Here is a 20,763-nt window from a genome sequence, read left to right as displayed (position 1 = left end):
CTATATCACAGCACTTCCTTACCAGCCTCTGACCCGCTAGTGTTAGATTATGGACTCTCCCTTCATTAAAATAAACTTCCCTCCTGTTTAACCCTTTTAACCCTTTCTATAGCATCTCCTTCAAGCCGTCCGTACTGAGATCCTTCTATCTCTCCAGATCATTTTTATCTATTTTTATGCCGTTTTATTTCCTCCTTTTCGTAACTTAAAAGTTTTTTCCAGCATAGATGCAAAAAAAACCAGGGAGAATGACAAAAAAAGCAACAAAGGGGAAGAAAATAGAATGGATCGTGATCCATAGCTGCCAACAGTCCCGCAGCAGTCTTTTACTTTACTGAGAAGGTGGTAGATAAGCGGAACAGCCTCCCAGCAGAAGCGGTAGAGGTTAATACAGTGAGACAATTTAAACATGGGACTGATGTGCCGTTTCTGGGATCGTTTCCCGATTTCCAGCTGTTTTTAAACATGCCTTTTCGGCTTCCGGGTGACGTTGAGGGCTTTTGCTACTTTTTTGATTTTTACCGCTTCTGGTCTGAAACATTAATTTTGGAATAAATTCTAAAGCCGCGATTAGATCTCACCCCAGATCTAACGTGGGAGTCACGTGGGGGGATCTGGTCGGGGCTTTGTTTGGGATCCAGTCTCGTTCTGGGGTTCTGCCAATACTGTGGGGTCTTCAGGGGAAGTCGATACATTTCTATTGTCCCATCAGACAATACTCTAAAGACCCCCAAACCCAATGAAACCCCCTTCTTTCTTCCCAACACAATAGAAGAAAGCGTCATTCTGAAACCATGCGCTGCAATCATGCGGCTTTGAACCTGATCGAGTAAATAATGCCTCAGGCGCAAATCGGCAGGGGAGCGAGCGGGACGGGGATTCACCGAGAACGTCCCCAACTCAATGGAATGAAGGAAGGGAATGTAGAGAAGTAGAAAGACGAGAATGCTGGTTTTGTTGTAGAGCGCGGCCCTCCTGGAGGGAGATTCCGTAACACGAACCCCGTTCATTAGCCATTAATAACCCCCGGGGCGACCCTCATCACGGGGAGAGATTCAGCGGAGCTTTTCTCCTTCGAGGAAATGACCGATGCCTTCCCAAAAACATATCCCGCCCGGCGATATATTATGCAATATGCCTGTGATATTATAAATCCATTGTGCAGGGCGATATAGAAACCAAACCACCTGCTTCACGCGTTCCAACAATATCTACGAGCGAGACCTGAGATGTAACGGAAGCGGGTTTAGTGAGTCAGGCCCTTTTCCCACGGCCTTCCTGCAGTAATTATTATTAATTATTAGATTTGCAGGTGGATTTTTAGGAGAGTAACACTTATTATTATTATTATTATTATTATAATTACTTTAGTAATGTGAAGGCGAACTCTGGCAAGTTTCTCTCGTATACAATGTAGAGTTTTATACATAGTTTCCATTATAAGCACTTTTTTTTTTTTTTTTTTTTTTTATACATAATATTGGGACTTTCAGGGCACTGACGTTCACAGAAAACACAGACCTTCTGAGCTCCTAGAAAACAAAAGTGGAACATCGGGGTAGATGCAAGATTCCAAAAAGAACCCAAGAAAGGACGGTTTGGAGGAACGGTTGAAACTTTTCCTCTTAAACATGAAGATCTCTTTATCATCAAGGCCTGTCCTCGGGAGCCCAGTGTAGACGCCATTTTCTTTGTGTCTGTGGCACCCTCTATAAAAAGTTCTACGACAGTTCTAGGTTAGGAACGGGATGGACGGAGCTCCAGTCCTGCTAGAAACCCTCGACTTTGTGTGACTGAAACCTGTGAAGATCAAAGCTCTGTAGATACTGTCTGAAAAAGCAGACGTGAAAACAAAGAGCCCAAATCCCATTAGACTTTTCGTATCGGGGGTTTGTTTCAATCTCCCCACTACCTGAGCCTGGAGAACTTCTACTGGAGAACACCCGTTCCGTGCCATAAAACCATGCTATGGGCAAAGCCAAGGGTTCCCCGGTATGCAGGCTACCCATCTGCCGCTGCTATGGGGCGACACACAACAACGTATCCTGGGGTCTAGTTGTGGTTTTAACTCTCTCACGTCACTATTCAATATGCAGGGGCCAACACTGGCAAGTTTCTCCAGCAAGAAAGGCTGACCTGGCCCTGTATAATGTATAACCCCTTAAGGACAATGGGCGGTCCCTAAACCCATTGAAAACAATGCATTTTGAGCCCGTACATGTACGGACTTTGTCATTAAGGGGATAATTCAGTGGGTGAGGAGCCTTTGGAATACAGGGCCAGCCAAGCTCTTCCTGCAGCAGAAGTGAAGTCAAAGAGCTGAAACTCTCAGCTCTCCCTTTAGTGAATAGACCCCACTCTGTGTCTCTTCACTCTGTGTATCCTTCTAGTCCAGAGGATCCAGCAATCGAACCTGATTACCGGGCCAGAGTTTGACCTACGCTGCTTTTGTAAAACTAAATCCAACTCTCGTACTTTGTACTGCTAAATGCCGAGACCCGTCCCAGAAATGCTTCTTAAATCGTGTAAAGTGATGTCTCGGTCACACTGCTGGGAACAATGAGTTCTCGTGTGATACTACAGAGCCCGTTGATAGGCGGCCGTGAAACCATTGACAGATTCAGCATAGAGAGAGTACAAGCAGGGCTCTGCCTCGTCGGAAGAAGTGCCCAGTGCAGGAGAACGTCTGTCCTTAGTCCTGCTTCCTAGAGAATGACGGCCACAGTGTCCACCCGGCCCGGAGCAGCGAGACGATATCCAGCTTATGCAGGGGATCATGGCTTGTTACATGCGTGGAAACGGCACCTGATTGATGATGATACCCGGGACCTTCCAGGGCTTGACCCGGAGTCTCAGGGTCTCGGGGTGAAGGCCCAGATTCTCATAGTCCAGAACTGACTACTACCTGTTCCACACTGCTGTGATGTAACACTTCCAGATGATGCTTTTGCTACCAGTCTTTCATGGTTGGTATCCCTGCTTGAATGCAGGTGACTTAATTAAGCAAATCTTTGAATACACTGTAAAAAATGTCTGTGAAAATAACTGTAAAATGCTGTAAAATCACGACATCAAAATTGTGTAAATTGAAAAACAATACAACTGTGTCAAATTTACCGGAATATTCTGAAAAACCAAAAATACAACTGTAAAATATAGAATCAAATACAAAAAAAAGGAAGAAATTTGACGACGCGTCCTGCGGCGAAGGCCTAATATTGGCGGTTTTGATAATTCAGCAGAAAACTTATATTGGATTTACCAGTTTAAAATGTTTTTTTTTTTGTAAATTAGAACAGCTTCAAACTGTAAAAATGTACTGTTTAAAACTATAAAACAACAGAAATTTTTTGGGGGGATTTACCAGTTTAAAATGTATTTTTTTTGTAAATGACAACAGTTTTAAACTGTAAAACTGTTAAAAAACAGGAAAAAAAATTTTTTTGTTCCACCGAGGGCCGTAGCAGTGCTGTAGTGGCGGAAGCTGCAGACAATTATTTTATTTATTATTTTTATTTTTGTGGGATTATATTTTAGAAGCGCGCAGGAATATTATTAATCAATCCAGTCCTACTAATAACTCATATGTCCGTTTGTTAGCATACTTCCCAAGTGTCCCATTTTTTAGTAGCCAGTCCCAATTTCCGCGCACCCTCCCGTTGTACTGGTCTGTTTCCATTTGAATCTTTTAAGCTATTATGTAAAGACAGATCTGTCAGTTATCTTTAGCTTTCTGGATCTCTCCTGTAGTGAACCAAAGGAAACTGAAGTGCGGATGAAGCAGGTTTCCTTCCTGATTCAAAAAAATAAAAAATTCATACAAAATATCCATTTTCCAACAGATATTTGGAACAGATTTACACATATACTCGTCATAAAGATGTTCCGACAATAAAAGACAAAAACTCTGATTCTGGAAAAGAGGCAAACCCACGCCATGGGCCCGGTCATACAGCGCCATAGATCACGTGGCAAACGATGGCAAGGATAACAGCACTCAATTTACACAATCCAGTCCTGCGCAGCGCAACTTTACCAAAACACTGCGCAGAACGGGTAGAGCTCGGGGGTAAATGCTGTAAAAAATCCCTATTGCCCCCGGTGGCTGTTTGAGGAACTGCAAGCAATACACAGAAAATCTTCAAATCTGAGCAGCCCAGGGGAAAACTGCCTCTTGTTCCCCCCTGCCGACCCCTCTTATAAGTAGATTCCCTAATTGGGACGGCAATTTAATAAAGTTGGAAAAGTAGTTAATCGTTTAAGTTATTAAGTTTCAGGGATCCCATTCAGAAACGAGATAGGGAAACCCTCCATTTATAGAAATGAACTTGCTATTTTTTTAACGACATGTTATGCTTTCGGTGTAAACCCCATTGGGGCAAACAGTCCAAGTTTTTCCAGGACAGTCTCAAGAACAAGGTTTATGAAGAGTTAATTCACCTCTACCGCTTCTGCTTGGAAGCTGCTCTATTTATCCACCCTCCGTTTTTATAGCGTGTTTGTATTACATGTACAATGAAATCAGCGCTGTAAAGACATAATAAGTGAAGGGATATTCTAAAAACAATAAATGATGTTAATGGAGTAATAGAGCATGCCGGCTATTGAGCGGTTTCCTAATTCCTGGTTTATTGGTGCCAGGAAGACTCCGAGATGCCAGATTAGTGCATCGGAGAGAATGAGGCTCCTTCGGATCTGTTTACAAAGGGCAGAGCTGGGTAATAATGGGTTTCTTGTAAGTATTAAGTGCTTGTACACTGAAGAAATAAAACAGTATAATAGTTACGTTCTAAGCTAGATCTGGACCGGTCCCTGCGCCTTTGCTCTTAGCTTCGGCATGAGAGGGTATTTTGCATACAAGGACCATTCGTGGGAAGCCACCGGATCCACCAGTTGGCTCCAGAGGCAGACTGTTGGGCCTCTGGGGCAGTTTCTTGGTCTACAGACCCCCTGCCTCTTTATAACCCAATGTGTGCCTGCTTGCTGATTGCCCCTGGCCGGCTTCCAGAGACCCACCTGCAATGCAGTCAGCCACTATACAGGGGTTTATTCCATAAGAGGGAGTTGCAGTTTCATCACTATACATGATGGAGGGCTGAATCCAATAAGATTACAATAAGATCACGTGTAATACCTGTGACAGAGGAGAACACCGGGTCCTCTGGCCCTGAGGGCAGGAAGGCTGTGAAGCCCAATGTCTGCTTGCAGCCCCCTGGTTAGGTCCGCTGGGGTGAGCAACACATAATTGTATTTCTGTTTGGGGTGCTGGTACCCCAAAGCAGCAGTGAAGGGTTATGTTTTTATAACACACCCATGAGATGGGGTTGAGTACACGCACTCACACTTTATTGTTGTTTTTTTTTGGGGGGGGCACTAGAAATATCGCAGCAGAGCCAGGTCCCTGGAGTTGTTTGGTGAGGGGTGCAGGTCGAGACCCCTTCTTGAAGACTTCAGTGAGGTGAGGTCCTACGAGGTCCAGTCTTCTTTTAGGCTTTGGACCTGGAATGGAAGAGACGCCTGAGTGCAGCCCGATAAGAGGCTGTGGCTCTACTGTGGGCCTAATACTTCGGCGAATGGACACTCATCTTTATGTTACGATTCCACTACAGACAAAAAAAATATATTATCCGATGGAACTTCCTTTATCCGGACTAATTTATGTTTTATTCCAACCGAATACAGTATATACTTCCTTCTCCTTGAAATCAGATAAATATAGGGCATTTCAAAAAAAATGTTGGTGGATTTCTTTTAAAAAACCCCCATCACCTTCTCCCCAGTTCTGTGTAAATTATCACAATGCGGGTAGGTGAAGGAAGTTCCGTCAAGGCGTTCCAAAGTGATTCTTGATTTAAGAAAGATGGTTTAAGTCAGACGACGGAGCTGAGTATCCGAAACCATGTGATGTGGGGGCGAGCGTGAGCTCTGGAGTGCCTATGGGGGGAGGTGTTATTAGAACTATATTCTCTTCTGAATGTAACACTCTTGTAACTAAAAGCAACGTCGCAAACGCCATCGATAGCACTCAATGCCCCCTAACCCACGTGAAAGCGGCATCTTAAAAGGCTCCTGTGTTGTTCTTGGTCATGGAACCCTCATGTAATAACGTTGCAGATCTACAAAGGTTTATTTGCTTAACATGCGCGAGAGCCAGATGGATGCTTTGCCTGACTGCAGCCGCGCTATTCACAATGAAAAGGAAAGTCCGTGAGTCTAACTCGCCCGCAGACACTCAGGTTAGTGAATGCTAAATGGGAGTCTGTTCAGTGTGACCCTGAAACCACATCTGAGGGGCTCCCCTTACCCACAGCCAGAGACGGGCTGGCCATTAAGAGGCAGGCTTGGCACTTTAAGGCCAGCGGCCGCCTGATGATGTAATCACGTTACGGCAAAGGTCTCATAAAGGTAAATATTGGGGAAATCAGGTATCCTTTTTCAGGTTGCTGCCATAAACCATTCAGTTGAGAGTAGATGCCGCTGCTGGTCAGATAAACGCACTTCAGCTTGTAAGCTGCAACCGGCAAACTCTCCAAGGGCTGCAATTCCATATTATTAATAGAACACCACCAGAACTCCGATACAGAGTCAGGAAAAGCCAGGTGGAAAAAAAACAGACCCAGACCAGTTCTCAGGCCTCTCAAACTAGAAACTTATCTGTCATCTCTGTCATTCCCCATAACGCTACCAATTAACCCCTTAAGGACAATGGGCGGTCCCTAAACCCATTGAAAACAATGCATTTTGAGCCCATACATGTACGGGCTTTGTCATTAAGGGGTTAAACCAGCCCAAGCAATATTTACTGCTCACCATAATGAACTACAAACTCCTGGTTTAGTAAATAAACCCCATAGATTGTTTGAATGTGATTGTACGGTCGAGCAAGGGTATGTTCTCCTGGAATAGGGAGTGGATGTGAAACTGCCCCCAAGGGATATTCTGTGGGACAATATTAAAAACCATGTGACCTCCAGTAACAATTCCAATAACCGCTCAGGTATTCAACCAGAAACGGAAGGAAAGACAGACGGATCAAGGAGGAGCATCCATATAACACGACGGCAGTCCCCGAGCGCATCCAAATGAAAACCGCACAAAAGAAATAACATCACAACGCAAAATAACAAACAAAAGGGAGCAAATTACATTCCGACTAACGCCATATATACATATATATATATATTTATACACTGACATATACAGTATATATATATGTTTAAAATCAATATGCTACTGACTATAGATATATATTTCGATCTTTGCTTATCTCTTCGTATGTAAATGTCTGACTTCATACCGGAACTTTCTAACCACTTAAAAAAAAGAAAAGAGAAATAAAATAGCGTCAGGGATAGCGTCGTCCTACATGATGCTACTTACACGGCACCCTCACCGCTCTCCTTGCCAGCAGCCACTCTCAGCTGCTTTAGTTCTATTACCCCTAACGAGGTTTCTGATGCCCTCTTGTCCTCCTACCCCACTAGCTGCCCACCGGACACCATTCTCCTGCGCTCTCGTTCCAGCGTCTCCTACCCTAATCCATATATTTCCATATATTTCACTTCTCCCTTCTTGCTGGTTTATTCCCATATCCCATTCACTGTGTTGGCGTTGCCCCTGATTTTGCCCTCTCACCCATCACATCCAATCACCAGCCAAATCTCACACTACTAATTCCTTCCCTTATGATTACCCATCTGGATTATTGTAACCTTCTACTAACTTCCCCTCTGCGGTTGGCGTCTTGCCTGCATTAAAAGGCATGCTGTGCCTTTAAGACACAGAGTGGTGAGATATGATGTCATATCTTGGGGATCCGTGATGTAAAGGTGCGCAGCGCCTTCTTCTACAGTCTATGGAGGCTGTCCTGAGTGGGCCGGTTGGGGAGATCTGTAACTGTGTATTTGAAACATTTGGTGCACAATTTCCAGACAGATGTATTCAGCCCCTGGATTCCCATCCAGTAAATTGTCCTACTGCTTGCACTGCCGCCATATATCCACTACTCTTGTACCCTTTATCCATCTAACTACTCACTAATGACCTTGGACTGTCTGACCGCTGTTACTTTCGGGATTTCCCGGATGGATCTTCCATCTCGTCTGACCTCTGTATAATGCTAAACTCTAATTATTGAGCCCTGGCTTGCTAACATGTGTTCCATACGCACTCAACTAACAGTATGGTAGCTATGTGGAACAGGCTCCCAGCAGAAATGGCAGGGGCTAACACAACGAGAGATTTAAAACATGCATGGGACAGGCATACGGCTCCTGAATCTTAAACGACACCAACGACTGATTAAGGTCTGATCTTTACAGCAGGAGGCACGGGTGACTAGACGGGGGCCGAATGGGGCCGATCAGATCCTATGTTTTTATGAACAGGATTTTTCCTTGAATTAAAGCAAGTGTAATCTTTTAGGTATCTTGCACTTTGTCATTTTTTAAATAATTTCACCTCAAGTGTAAATGATCTAACGAGAGATTACTTTTAAAGCCTAATAACACTTGCTGTATTTAGAAATTTGTCAAATATCACTCCAAAATGTAAATATTTTAAAAACGCGCTTTGGAGGCCATTCACAGAACACGGCCTAATATAGGCAGCGGCTTTTTAATGCCGAGGAAACGGATGAAACAGGATCCCCGGCGTGTGGATGAATGAAGAGTTCTGGAAATAATGTTCCGTATAGAACTGAAAAGTGAGGCTCGGTGAAAACATCAAAACATAAAAGCACTTTTTTGAGCTCTTTCTCTAACGGGAGGCAATGCAGACACTTTGCACAGGTTTAGGGTTTCTACCATTCTGGCAAATTCTGGATTTTGGGAACAAGGCTACAGAATGAGATCATAGAGGAGAAAGTGAAATGGTCCAGAAAGACGTGCAGCTAAAAGTCAAAAGAAAGTGGCCTGAATTCTTTAAATCAGGGCGCAATCAGGGCCGGCCCGACAATGGAAGAGAGAGAGAAAGAGAGGGGCGCCGGGTGGTTTTCGCTTACCAAGTTGTCAGTACCCGCTTGGCACCCCTCTCTCTCCTCTGCGAGCCCTCTAGCTCGGTCTCGGTGCCGGCTTGTAATGCCGAGCGCCGGAAGATGATGTCATTTCCGGCGCTCAGCATTACAAGCCGTCACCGAGACCGAGCAGGGAGACTCGCCGCAGTACCTTAATACGCATTCAATACGAAAAAAAAAATAAAAGACTTATCTGACCTAGAAGCTGCAGCCCTGTTGCTGCAGCTGTCCTCCTCGTTCGTGGTTCAGGTGGGAGCTCTTGCCGCAGATGCGCACAGGGGTCTGAATAGTCCCTCATTTGCAGCATTCATCAAGCCAACACTGGATCTTATTGGTAGTAAGTTTATTTGGTCGATCTTTATAATAGCATATAAATAAAATATAATGTGATTACATCTGCATTCATCACAAATACGCTGCTGTTTAAAAGTTTGGGGTCACTCAGCTGTTTTCATGGAAAATGAGGACATTTCTGGCTGTAACAATAATTACAAAAGGGTTTCTAACGATCAATTAGCCTTTTAAACGTAAGCTTGGGTCAGCGAACACAACGTGCCATTGGAACACAGGAGTGATGGGAGTGATAAAGGAGTGATGAGAGTGAAAAAAGGAGTGATGGGAGTGATAAAGGAGTGATGAGAGTGATAAAGGAGTGATGAGAGTGAAAAAAGGAGTGATGGGAGTGATAAAGGAGCGATGGGAGTGATAAAGGAGTGATGGGAGTGATAGAGGAGTGATGGGAGTGATAAAGGAGCGATGGGAGTGATAAAGGAGTGATGGGAGTGATAGAGGAGTGATGGGAGTGATAAAGGGCCTTTGTACGCCTATTAAGATATTCCATAAAAAAATCTGATGTTTCCAGCTACAATAGTCATTTACAAAATTAACCCCGCTGGATTTCTCATCCATTTCATGTAATTTTAATGGACAAAATATCCTTTTCTTTATGAGGTAAAAGTTCCTTTCCTTTACATTATAAGGGATGTGGAGTGACATGCTGTGGGGTACGTATGCAGACGCGGGGGATTCTGTCCCTTGGAATGTATAGTGTACATCGTGATCAGAGCAGACAGAGGACCTTCTCAATGTTCTGCTACATGCAGAGTATCCACGGGTATTTCCAATACATAGGAAGGGGAAGACGTGTTTTCCCGCACCCGCTGAGCGCTCTTCCCGAGCAGATGTTTGATCCTCTGTATCGAGCTCACGAGATCTGCCAGTCACTCATTAGCTGGGATTTCTTATTGGAGATTGTGATTGAAAGATGGATGTTATCGGCAAAGCCGTCTCCCGGCAGTCAGAGAGCGCCCCGCTTCCTCTATCCTCCCAACAGAACGTAACGCGTTGCTTCATAGCGTACAGAAAAGTAACAAAGACAACGTCAGGAAACTTCATAGAAACATAGAATGCGATGGCAGATCAGACTCATTCTGTAAAGACTCAGACCTTAGATTGAGGAGTCATATGCCATACCTGCCAACAGTCCCGAATTTCCCAGGACAGTCCCGTTTTTAAGGTCCGGTCCCGGCTTAAAAACATTGTGCTTTAACTGTGTATGTCTAAGACACACACAGCCTAAATGCTTGAAAATGAGCTCCAAACTACCCAGTATCCTTTGTACCAGGATCCAGGAAGAAAACGTTGGTGACGTATGATATCCCTGTCCCATGCATGTTTAAATTGTCCCACTGTATTAACCGCTACCACTTCTGCTGCTATTCATATTAAATATTTTTATTAATAATAATGATATAAAACTATATATATATATATAATTTTCCATTGAAGCATTTTGAGATCTAGGTAACCTTTTATAGATATATATGTGAATCAGTGAATCAGTGAAAACAAATTAAGTGAAAAAAATAATCTCCGGTGCTTTTGCGAAGTCCATGATTATCTCCGAGGAGCGGGAATATACGGCGTTACATACGTCGACATGTTCCTATCAGTTATTGGCTATCATTCCCTGCCAGTGAAGCATGTCGGAATCATACATTACAGACTCTGTTTATCTAAAAACCCTCAAAAATTCACGTTAACTGCTGTATAGCATCGACATGCATCCACACACATCACATCATAAAGATAAGCGTTACTATCAGTGTTCCAGCTCCAACATACACATCAGTATCGTTTACATTATGTTTATGGGGTACATTATTAGAATTCCGAGCCCTCCTTAATGTGAATCTTACGCGTATATTTTGTGATCTTGTAACCGCCATGATCGGCGTTGCCAACGGTTTATCCAATGGAAGCTCGGCTGAGAAAAAGGTGAGTTGCTACATTTATTATCAATTTGTATCTATAAAAATATATGTATCGTGAGCAGTAAGGGGTAAAAAGCGGTAAGTGGAGTTCCTCGGGGTTCTATCCTAGGTCCACTCTTGTTCAATGTTCCGTTCTTCCAAGGAGGTTTGGTCAAATTGGAGGACTGGGCAACCAAGTGACAGAAGAGATTCAATGTCGACAAATGTAAAGTTATGCATTTTGGGAAAATAAATACATGTGTAAATTACACCTTAGATGGGTTTGTGTTATGGAAATCATTAAATGAATAGGACTTAAGAATCTACAACAAACTTAACAACAGTGCTCAATGTCAGTCAGCTCCTGCAAGAGCCTGTACGATATTGTCATGTATAAAAAGGGGAACTGATTCTGTATAAGTCAGTGGTGAGACCTCGCCTTGAATATGTAGTACGAGTCTGGACACCTGTTCTCAAACAGGAGGTTATAACCCGGCTCTCTAAAGACCTGCTCATTAATAGGAAAGCACGAGAGGTCATCCATTCAGACTCGAAGAAAGGAGTTTTCACTTAAAGCAGCAAGAAGAACAATAAAGATGTGGAATTCACCATCTATAGAAGTAATGCGTCAATAGATTCTGTTAAATATGGGCTGGGTGGTTTTTAGTAAAGAAGGATATACAGGGATATAATCAGTTATAAGGACCGGATCAGTTATAGTTTGTTGATCCAGTAAGATTTGGAATCAAGAAGGAATTTTCCCAACTGTTAATCGCTTCAACGGGGAATTTTTTGTTACTTCTTCTGGATCAACAGCAAGCTAGAAATGAATGGACTTGTGTGTTCTTTCGAACCTAAATCGCTACGTTACTATGTTATGGTTGGTGATTCAATGGCTGGTTTAATATAAAATCCTAGGGGCAATAATAAAAAAAAAAATACATAAATAAAAATAAAATAAATACATGAATAAATAAATGTAAAAAAATAAGTAAAATATGAATTAATTAAATATGAAAAATAATTTACTTATAGCCTGCACTTTGATCTGTTAATAAGCTTAATTATTTGGACAAACTTTCTGATTGGGTTTTGGATCAATAATCCATGTTCACATTTTTTGTCATTTTTTTTTTAACATTAACAATTCACGAACACGGTCTTACATAAGATACCTAGAGAGCCATTGATGTCCAGCCAGATTTCATAGAGAAATTCAATCGAACAGGAACCTTTGCGAAGATGAATTTAATTTTTTAACAAAGACAGGAAATTCTGGATTGTTTTGGTGAAAAGGAAGTTCCCAAGCTGCGCTCCTGCGCTGGAGATGTTCAGCTCCGAGGACTTACAACAAAGGTTTGTTTATCCGAAAAATCCAAAGCAAACATATTGCATAGAACATGAGCCTTCCATTGACAACGCGCTCCAAATATTGAGACAAACGAGTCATTTTTACAACAAATTCAGCGTTTTGGAAATTGCACAACTCCTAACTGAACTAAAATGTTTGCGCTGTAATCCAGGACAGCATTGCGCTGCCGAGGATTATAAAATAACATAATAAGGGAAATCTCCTGAATCTCCATTTTCCAAGCTCTAATTGAACGCTACATGCCGGGGTCTGTTTAGACTTTATGGTCACTTTGCTGTTTTCATGGAAAACAAGTAACTTTCTGGATGTAACATAATTACAAAATGGTTTACTAACGATCAAATAGCCTTTTTAAACTTAAACTTGAATCAGCGAACACAACGTGCCATCGGAACGCAGGAGCGATGGGAGTGATAAAGGGCCATTGGAACACAGGAGTGATGGGAGTCATAAAGGAGTGATGGGAGTGATAAAGGAGTGATGGGAGTGATAAAGGGCCTCTGTACGCCTATGAAGAGATTCCATTAAAAATCAGTCGTTTCCAGCTACAGTAGTCATTTACAGCATTAACCCCGTCTGCGCTGGATTTCTGATCCGTTTCATGTTATTTTAATAGACAAAATTTCCTTTTCTTTATAAAACGAGGACACTTCTAAGTGACCCCAAACTTTTGAACAATAGTGTATATCGGAGGCGTGATGCTTCCTGCACTCATGATCTCCATGATCATCGTTATCTCTGCGGGCTGTTACGTTCCTGACGGTTGTTGCCCGGATCAGGCAGCCTCTGTAAGGGTTGAGGGTGGAGGTCGGAGAGAACTTCCGCTATCGATCAGATAATGCCGGCTCTGCTGATCTCAGGTTTTTAAAATTCCCTCGGATTTTCATTATATTCTTCGAGTTTAAAGTAAAGAGCCAGATTATCGACGTTAAAAGTTTGTTAAACCCATCTCAAAATTTGCCAGATCTCACATAAAAACCGTCGGTGATTTATAAAGCCTGGATTTGGGTTTTTCCTTAATATGCTTTACCGTGCAATCATCCTTTAATTATAGGTTTAAACGCCGCCTAAAATGTTTCCTATTACTGATAATCCTCTGTAATCCTCGTAAAGCTTCCATAAACGCTCCTCAATGGGCTAATTGTGGTTTAGATCACAGACTCACCGCCGTTTACCATTATCAGATTAGCACCTGAAAATTTAATTTCCGACCGTAATTTAATTTGGCACAGAAAAAAAAATCACTTCCACTCCTGGTTACATTTGGTTCCGGTTTCTAATAATTCAAATTAATCCCATCTATCCAGCAGAGTCACAGACAGAGATTTTAATATCACATCTATCCAACAGAGCATTTCATACTAATGTCCTTCTTTTCCCAAGACCTTTCATGAGTCAGGCTGGGACATTAAGACTGAGCCATTCTTCCGTTTACCAAAGACGTATGATAAGGAGTCGGGGGGTTTGTGATTTTTTATATTAATATTTTAGTAAAAGAAAAAAAAAAGAAAAAAACATCCAAAATCTGGCCCTTTAACAACATGAATAGGATATTCAAACTGTACAGATTTGTAGGAAATGGAAGTGCTTTTCTGCCACTGGCTGCTTCAAGCGGCCAATCAGTGCGCAAAAGATGGGGGGAGCTGCAGTGCTGGAGCTGTAGGTTCCAGTAAATGTAAATGCCTTGCACTCTTTGTTTAATAGACTACCTGGAACACTAGAGCGTCCTTTGCATTTGTTCTATTCAAGGCAGAATTAAATAGGGAGAGTTTTTCTTTTTGCAGAAAAGTTACAATTCAGACACCAAAATAACACCTTGTATCATTCTTTCCTGATGGGATGCTGCACATATTCCCTACACTACATCAGCATGAGGTTCATGGATGCCTTCTTTCATCACAAAGGGTTAATATATATATATATATATATATATATATATATATATATATATATATATATATATATATATATATATATATATATATATGCGTTCCAGGAAAGCTTCCGTAACACCCGGCTCCGCGCGGAACCCCTTTTCATGATGAAACACGTTAAGCGCGGAGCTTTTCGGCCGCTGTAGATGAAGTCTTGTATGGTCGGTGTCAGACCCGTACTTAACCGCGTTTGTGAATCATCGTCATCATCATCATCATCGTGACTCACGGTGGAGATAAGACAAAGATTTACTGCTCTCGGGTGGGGGAGGCAGAGCCAAGAAATGTCAGGACTCTGCGTTTATTTACTATTAGGGAATATTCACCCCGCATCATCAAACGACCCGGGTACCAGCGTGAGATAAATGATACGGGAAAAGCTCAATGCCCGGATTCCGGACCGGTCTCCAGACTATGGGCAGCGGGACGGGTGCTCTGTAAGATATTCATGTATCAAGTGCACAGACAGAAAGGGGTTAAAGCATCGCCCTGAAATGTTTATTTCTTTATTTTTTTACATTCAAATGGTATCATTTTACTTAAATACGCTGACCATCAGGCATCTCGAAACATTAACCCCTTAATGGCCCATCACAAAGATTTACCTACAGTGATTCATTCTAATGACGATCCTTACGAAGACCATGACCTCTGAATTAAGTAACCTGTTTTCAAGCAGGGATTTCGTAGAAAAGCACTGAACATGATCCTCATATCATATCAGAGTAAGATATGAAGGAGTCCGATCCAGACCCTGGGACCTGAGACTGGCTGTACCCAGACATGGGAACCAGTAAAGCAAACCCTTTGTTTACATTGCTTGTTTGTTTACATTGTTTGTTTACATTGTTTGTTTGTTTACAAGCTGCCCTTTTTTTCTATATTGGTTTTTATATGAGGTTCTGAGCGCGGGATTCTCCCCCCCCCCGAGCACTGTGTATTGTGTATCCTCGTATACAATGGAAGCCAAAATCAGGGGCTAAAAATAGGGCATTGATTTAAAAAGGAACTGCAGACAATGCGTTTCCAATCTTTGCGTAACATTTAAAGCCCACTATGTGGAACACAAAAGTAACAGCGTTTCACATAACTGTGCCGAACCTGCCTGCGGGAGATAAGGAGCCGCTGACGCCCCTTCCCAGTTATCACCAGTAATCCAGTTCACGCTCCTGCACTGGCGGCCCAGAAACCGGCCGTGCGGACGAGGGGCCGCTAGGCACCCAGGGGCCGTCTGCATGGCTTACTGGAGACCGGCAGATCAAACCGGACAGGGCTATCCGAAGAGATCTGGTCCAACCGCGAAGCCCATCCAGCGCCCGCTCGCTCCTAATCCAACCAGGCGTTTCATACCTCCCAAGAGTCCCTGTTTCGGAGGGACAGTCCCTCTTTGCCTTGGTGGAACCAGACTCTGTCATGTAATTTTGATAAATTTGTAGATTTTTGCCAGTTTTATAAAACGCACACATTTTTCGTCTTCGCCGTTTAAAATAAACGGGAAAGAATGTCGGCACCCGTGTGATTTTAGCGATTTTCATTGGTTGGTGACATCAGGTGACGTTAATAAGTTGTGTGTTATTTACACACACTGTGTTATCCTTCTCCTTACGCCTATAGCTGCGCTGTTAGTGTGAAACGTTAGATGTCTGTGGGTCCCCGGCACATAGCTCCCGACTCATAGCGCCGAGCCCTTCTGGGAGACCCAAACCCATGTTTTCTTTTTTCCTCCCCTGATGCCGCTCTTTCCTCAGAGCTCAGAATGTTTGCTGGGTATGAGGGTATCGCACGGTTCTACTGCCCTAAAAGCCCCGATAATGTGTATAGAAACAGTAGAAATGTGATCATGTATTAAATTGTCTAAATAAAATGCATTCAACATCATATAAACAGAGACCAATAAGTCACGATGTAAAGCAGCTCGGGGTAGGCCCGTTCTCGTCCCGGGAAAAGCTGCGGACGTGGCCCACAGTTAGCTTTATCGCTGTTGATGTACTACAACTCCTATAATTCTCAGCCACCTCTTGGTTACCATTTTTATGAGAACATAATCCCTGAATATTTTTTGGGGGGACTTTGTGTATAACAGAGCATTCACTGTCAGTATAATTAACCCTTGTAGCATGTGGCTGTCCAACACAGGTACATTTATCACAGGAAGAGTTAAGCAGAAACAACGGCAATAACGCAGAGAAGCGTAACGGTAACGCCGAATGCGGGAGTTAAAAAAGCAAACGAAAAGGAGGAGAGGTGAACGGATCTGAAAGGAATGTGCAGACCGCTGGCCTTAATGCTGTTCTTTAACCCTTTAAGGACCAGAGCGCTGTGCGATGAGCTACGGGATACAAGAGTAGGGCTGCAACTAACGATTATTTTAATAATCGATTAGTTGGCCAATTATTTTTTCGATTAATCGATTAATCGGATAAAAAAAACAATATGCAAATTTTTCGTTTATTTAAAATAATTTAATGAACTGGATGTTAAAAAACAACTTAAAATTTACATTAACATTCTTATTTTGTTATGATGTAATAAAAAACAATATTTTCAAAGTACAAGAACCCAAACACAATATTTATGAAACAAAATAACCCCAAACATTCTGAAAAGAGGTGGACTATTACTGTTCAAGAAACTTTGCCCCAGCCCTGGCACTTTGCACCCAGCACTTTGCCCCAGAACTTTGCACCCAGCACTTTGCCCCAGCCCTGGCACTTTGCACCCAGCAAGCACTTTGCACCCAGCACTTTGCACCCAGCCCTGGCACTTTGCACCCAGCACTTTGTACCCAGCACTCAGCACTTTGCACCCAGCACTTTGCCCCAGCCCTGGCACTTTGCACCCAGCAAGCACTTTGCACCCAGCACTTTGCACCCAGCACTTTGCACCAGCACTTTGCACCCAGCCCTGGCACTTTGTACCCAGCACTGGCACTTTGCACCCAGCACTTTGCACTGTGCCCCTGCACCCAGTCTCCAACTCTGCCCTGCACCCAGCCCTGCCCCCACATTCTGCCCTGCCCCCACACTCACACTCTGCCCTGCACCCACTCTGCCCTGCACCCACTCTGCCCTGCACCCACACTCACACCCTGCCCTGCATCCCCACCCCCACTCTGCCCTGCACCCAGTCTCCCACTCTGCCCTGCACCCACACTCACACCCTGCATCCCCACCCCCACTCTGCCCTGCACCCAGTCTCCTGCCCTGCACCCCCCACCCCCACTCTGCCCTGCACCCCCCACCCCCACTCTGCCCTGCACCCCCACCCCCACTCTGCCCTGCACCCACACTCACACCCTGCATCCCCTGAAACCCCACCCCCACCCCACCGTGGACCCCCACCCCACCGTGGACCCCCACCCCCGCGAATCGCTCTGTGCGAATGGCTCTGTGCGATCTGTGCACATAGACATGAAGAATACTTACCTCCGGAACGCGTCACATCCGTCACGTAGCTAGAAGGCGGAGACTGCAGAGCGTGTAGCAGAAGCGGGGAACGCTCGCGGAGGTAAGTAAAAGGAGCCGAGTGCTCCAACAACGAATCGATCACTCGATTAATCGATAACGGAAATCGTCGACAACGATTTCCGTTATCGATTATTATCGATTTTATCGATTCGTTGTTTCAGCCCTATACAAGAGAACGTATTTATTTACTAAAAAAAACGGTAATTCCGGTTTTTGTTCCGCTATAATTAATACATTTTTACGCATCATTTTTTATGGCTCGATGTACTTTTTGCTAACTTCTGACACAAACCGGTTCATAATCGCATTTTTTATTTTTCCCATGTGTACAGAACCCGCATTGTCGATCATGCGCGTTTCTGCGTAAAGAAGATACCGGGGAAGAACGTGGAAACAGGTGCGTGCGTTCGAACATTCCTTTAACCCACTGAGTGCCAGAGGAAGTGGAACAGGAAATGTTTACGTGGCTATTTAAATATCCAGAAGACCTCTTTAGATTGTAAGCTCTTGAGATCAGGGCCCTTTTTACCTAACGTATCGGTTCGTCTTGGTCTGTCAGTCCTAGTTTTGTCAGACTCCTTAAACGTATGGACCGTAAGAAATTCTATGTAAAACAGAATAATAATAATAATAATAATAATAATAATAATAATAATAATTAAATATAAGGAAAAATGCATTTTTTGGTACATGGTTGTGTCCCTTTAAGGAGATGTGCTGCACTGCCAAAGATGAGATGATTTCCCACACGGTCCTAGCGGAGAGGTCAGTGAGGATATGAAGGCACATCCTCGCTTCCTGAGCTGCAGGGTGGTCAGTCGTCATTTCCTATTTCCTGATAATTGCCTTTTTTTTTTAACAAAAATAAAAAAAAAAAGTTCTGTGTGCATTTTAACCTAAAACTCATGCGCACTTCATACGCTTATCAATGACACGTGCCAAATATCAGTAGTTTTATTTTGTATCAAATCTGAAACGTTTTTCAATAATACGGTAATAATTATAGTTAAAAATAGTAATTATATTACTATAATACTATAATAAAGAACATTTACTATAATTACTATTTTTTAACTATAATTATACATGTTTTTAGTTTCATTAAGCCTCACGGATATAGATTGTCCACAGTATGTTGTAATATTGGGTGACTAAAAGCTATGTATAATCTTTAGTTGCATATTATTTAAATATATCCCATAGCTGGATAAAACTAGGATAGAGGAGTGCTGCTTGCCAACCATGCCAACCATATTATGGACGCTCACGTAATTCTGAACAGGTGGGAAATGCTAAAGTGGCATGATGTTATCATGTGATGACATAACAACAAGACCAATGTTGGAGCCATTGAGTTGGTCACACATCAGTCTGACATACCCCCCCCCCAACATTTATGGTGCTCATATGGGGACTCCCGTGTTGAGGGGTGTGGCTAGAGAAAAGGGGTGGGGCTGAAGCCAGGAGGGGGCGTCGGTAGGGCAGAACCGCCCACCATACCTGGAGATCCACCTGGCGGAGCTCAGCTTGAGAGCATTGCGTGGTCACCAAGAAGTAGCGGCAGGGGTGGTCTGTATTGCAACACCCCTGACCCAACAAACCGACCCATGATCAGAAAAAGTGTTTGTGGGGGGGCTAGGACTGAGCTGTTAAAAAATGGACACTTAGGTGGTATGCTATGAAAAGGTTTACATTGGAAATGTCTCGGGGCAGCTCATTTGGAAACCTCCCAGGTGAGCTGACAACAGACCAATAACCGCATGTTATTGGGGGGTATATTCTGTAATTAGTGAGGGCATTTCCTTCTCGTACAATACATTGTAGCTTCCGCGATGGGCTCGACTGGAACAGTTTGTAGCAACGAGTCTCGGCGTGGCGGCCGTGCCAGACGCTCTCCAATGTTTACCGTACGCTTTCCCCGTCGCCTGCCAGGAATCTGTCCCGGAGCTTTACATGTATTTGCAAACACTCAGGCCCGCTGAGAGGAACGCATCCTTGTGTTCTGCTGATGCGTTGAATGTCACTTGTTAAGAAAATAAACATGGCCCTTGCTGGATAAGGCAACATGTCTGTGTCCCCCAGGACCATACCGAGCGGCTAAGGTCCTAGATTGCAGAACTACAACTCCCATGATAGACTAACCAAGCATTGTGGGAGTTGTAGTTTAATAGCGCCGGGAGGGCTATTTGTTAGCCCTTCTTTCATTAGGTTGACCGGTCCTTGTGTCATCCCTATGGTCAGGCCAGCCTTACGAGGCCCCCTAGCCATTCTGAGCAGATACTGACTAATTGCATAACAAAGGATTCCGCATCAAGCGACATCCCACCAATCTTCCATCGAACTATTTACAAACATGAAACACAGAAAATAACGTGGACGCTCGAGCCGTTCCATCTGAGGAAGAGACATCTAAGGGACCAAAAGCGACCCGACGGCCCAATAAGAGGTATCAGTTGCGGCTAAAGACCCCATCTCCTCTTCATTTGCTTTAATCTGGGACAGGAATAAAAAACGTACACGTTTCGGCGACGCATTCTGTAAAAATGTAGATTTGTTATGTTTTGCCCCAAAGCAAAATCCTTAAAACCTGTTCCTAAATTTAAACAGTGAAGTCTTCTGTGTCATCACAAAGTAGAAGAGCAGAAAACTTTCCCCGCACCAGGAAACCGAAACCAAAAAAATAAAAGGTTTTGGTGGAAAATTTGCGCAGCGTTCCATACCTTGG

The 20,763-nt window shown here is 43.4% G+C and overlaps 1 protein-coding gene across 1 annotated transcript in view; it reads right to left on the bottom strand.

The window, feature by feature from the left end:
• The window catches only part of LOC128484756 (adhesion G protein-coupled receptor F5-like), a 60,903-nt gene that overhangs the window by 36,687 nt on the left and 3,453 nt on the right, over nt 1-20,763 (bottom strand). The window lies entirely within an intron of this gene.

The sequence above is a fragment of the Spea bombifrons genome, chromosome 3 (assembly GCF_027358695.1).
Source record: "Spea bombifrons isolate aSpeBom1 chromosome 3, aSpeBom1.2.pri, whole genome shotgun sequence".
Taxonomy (NCBI): domain Eukaryota; kingdom Metazoa; phylum Chordata; class Amphibia; order Anura; family Pelobatidae; genus Spea; species Spea bombifrons.
This window is presented reverse-complemented; position numbering and strand designations above follow the sequence as displayed.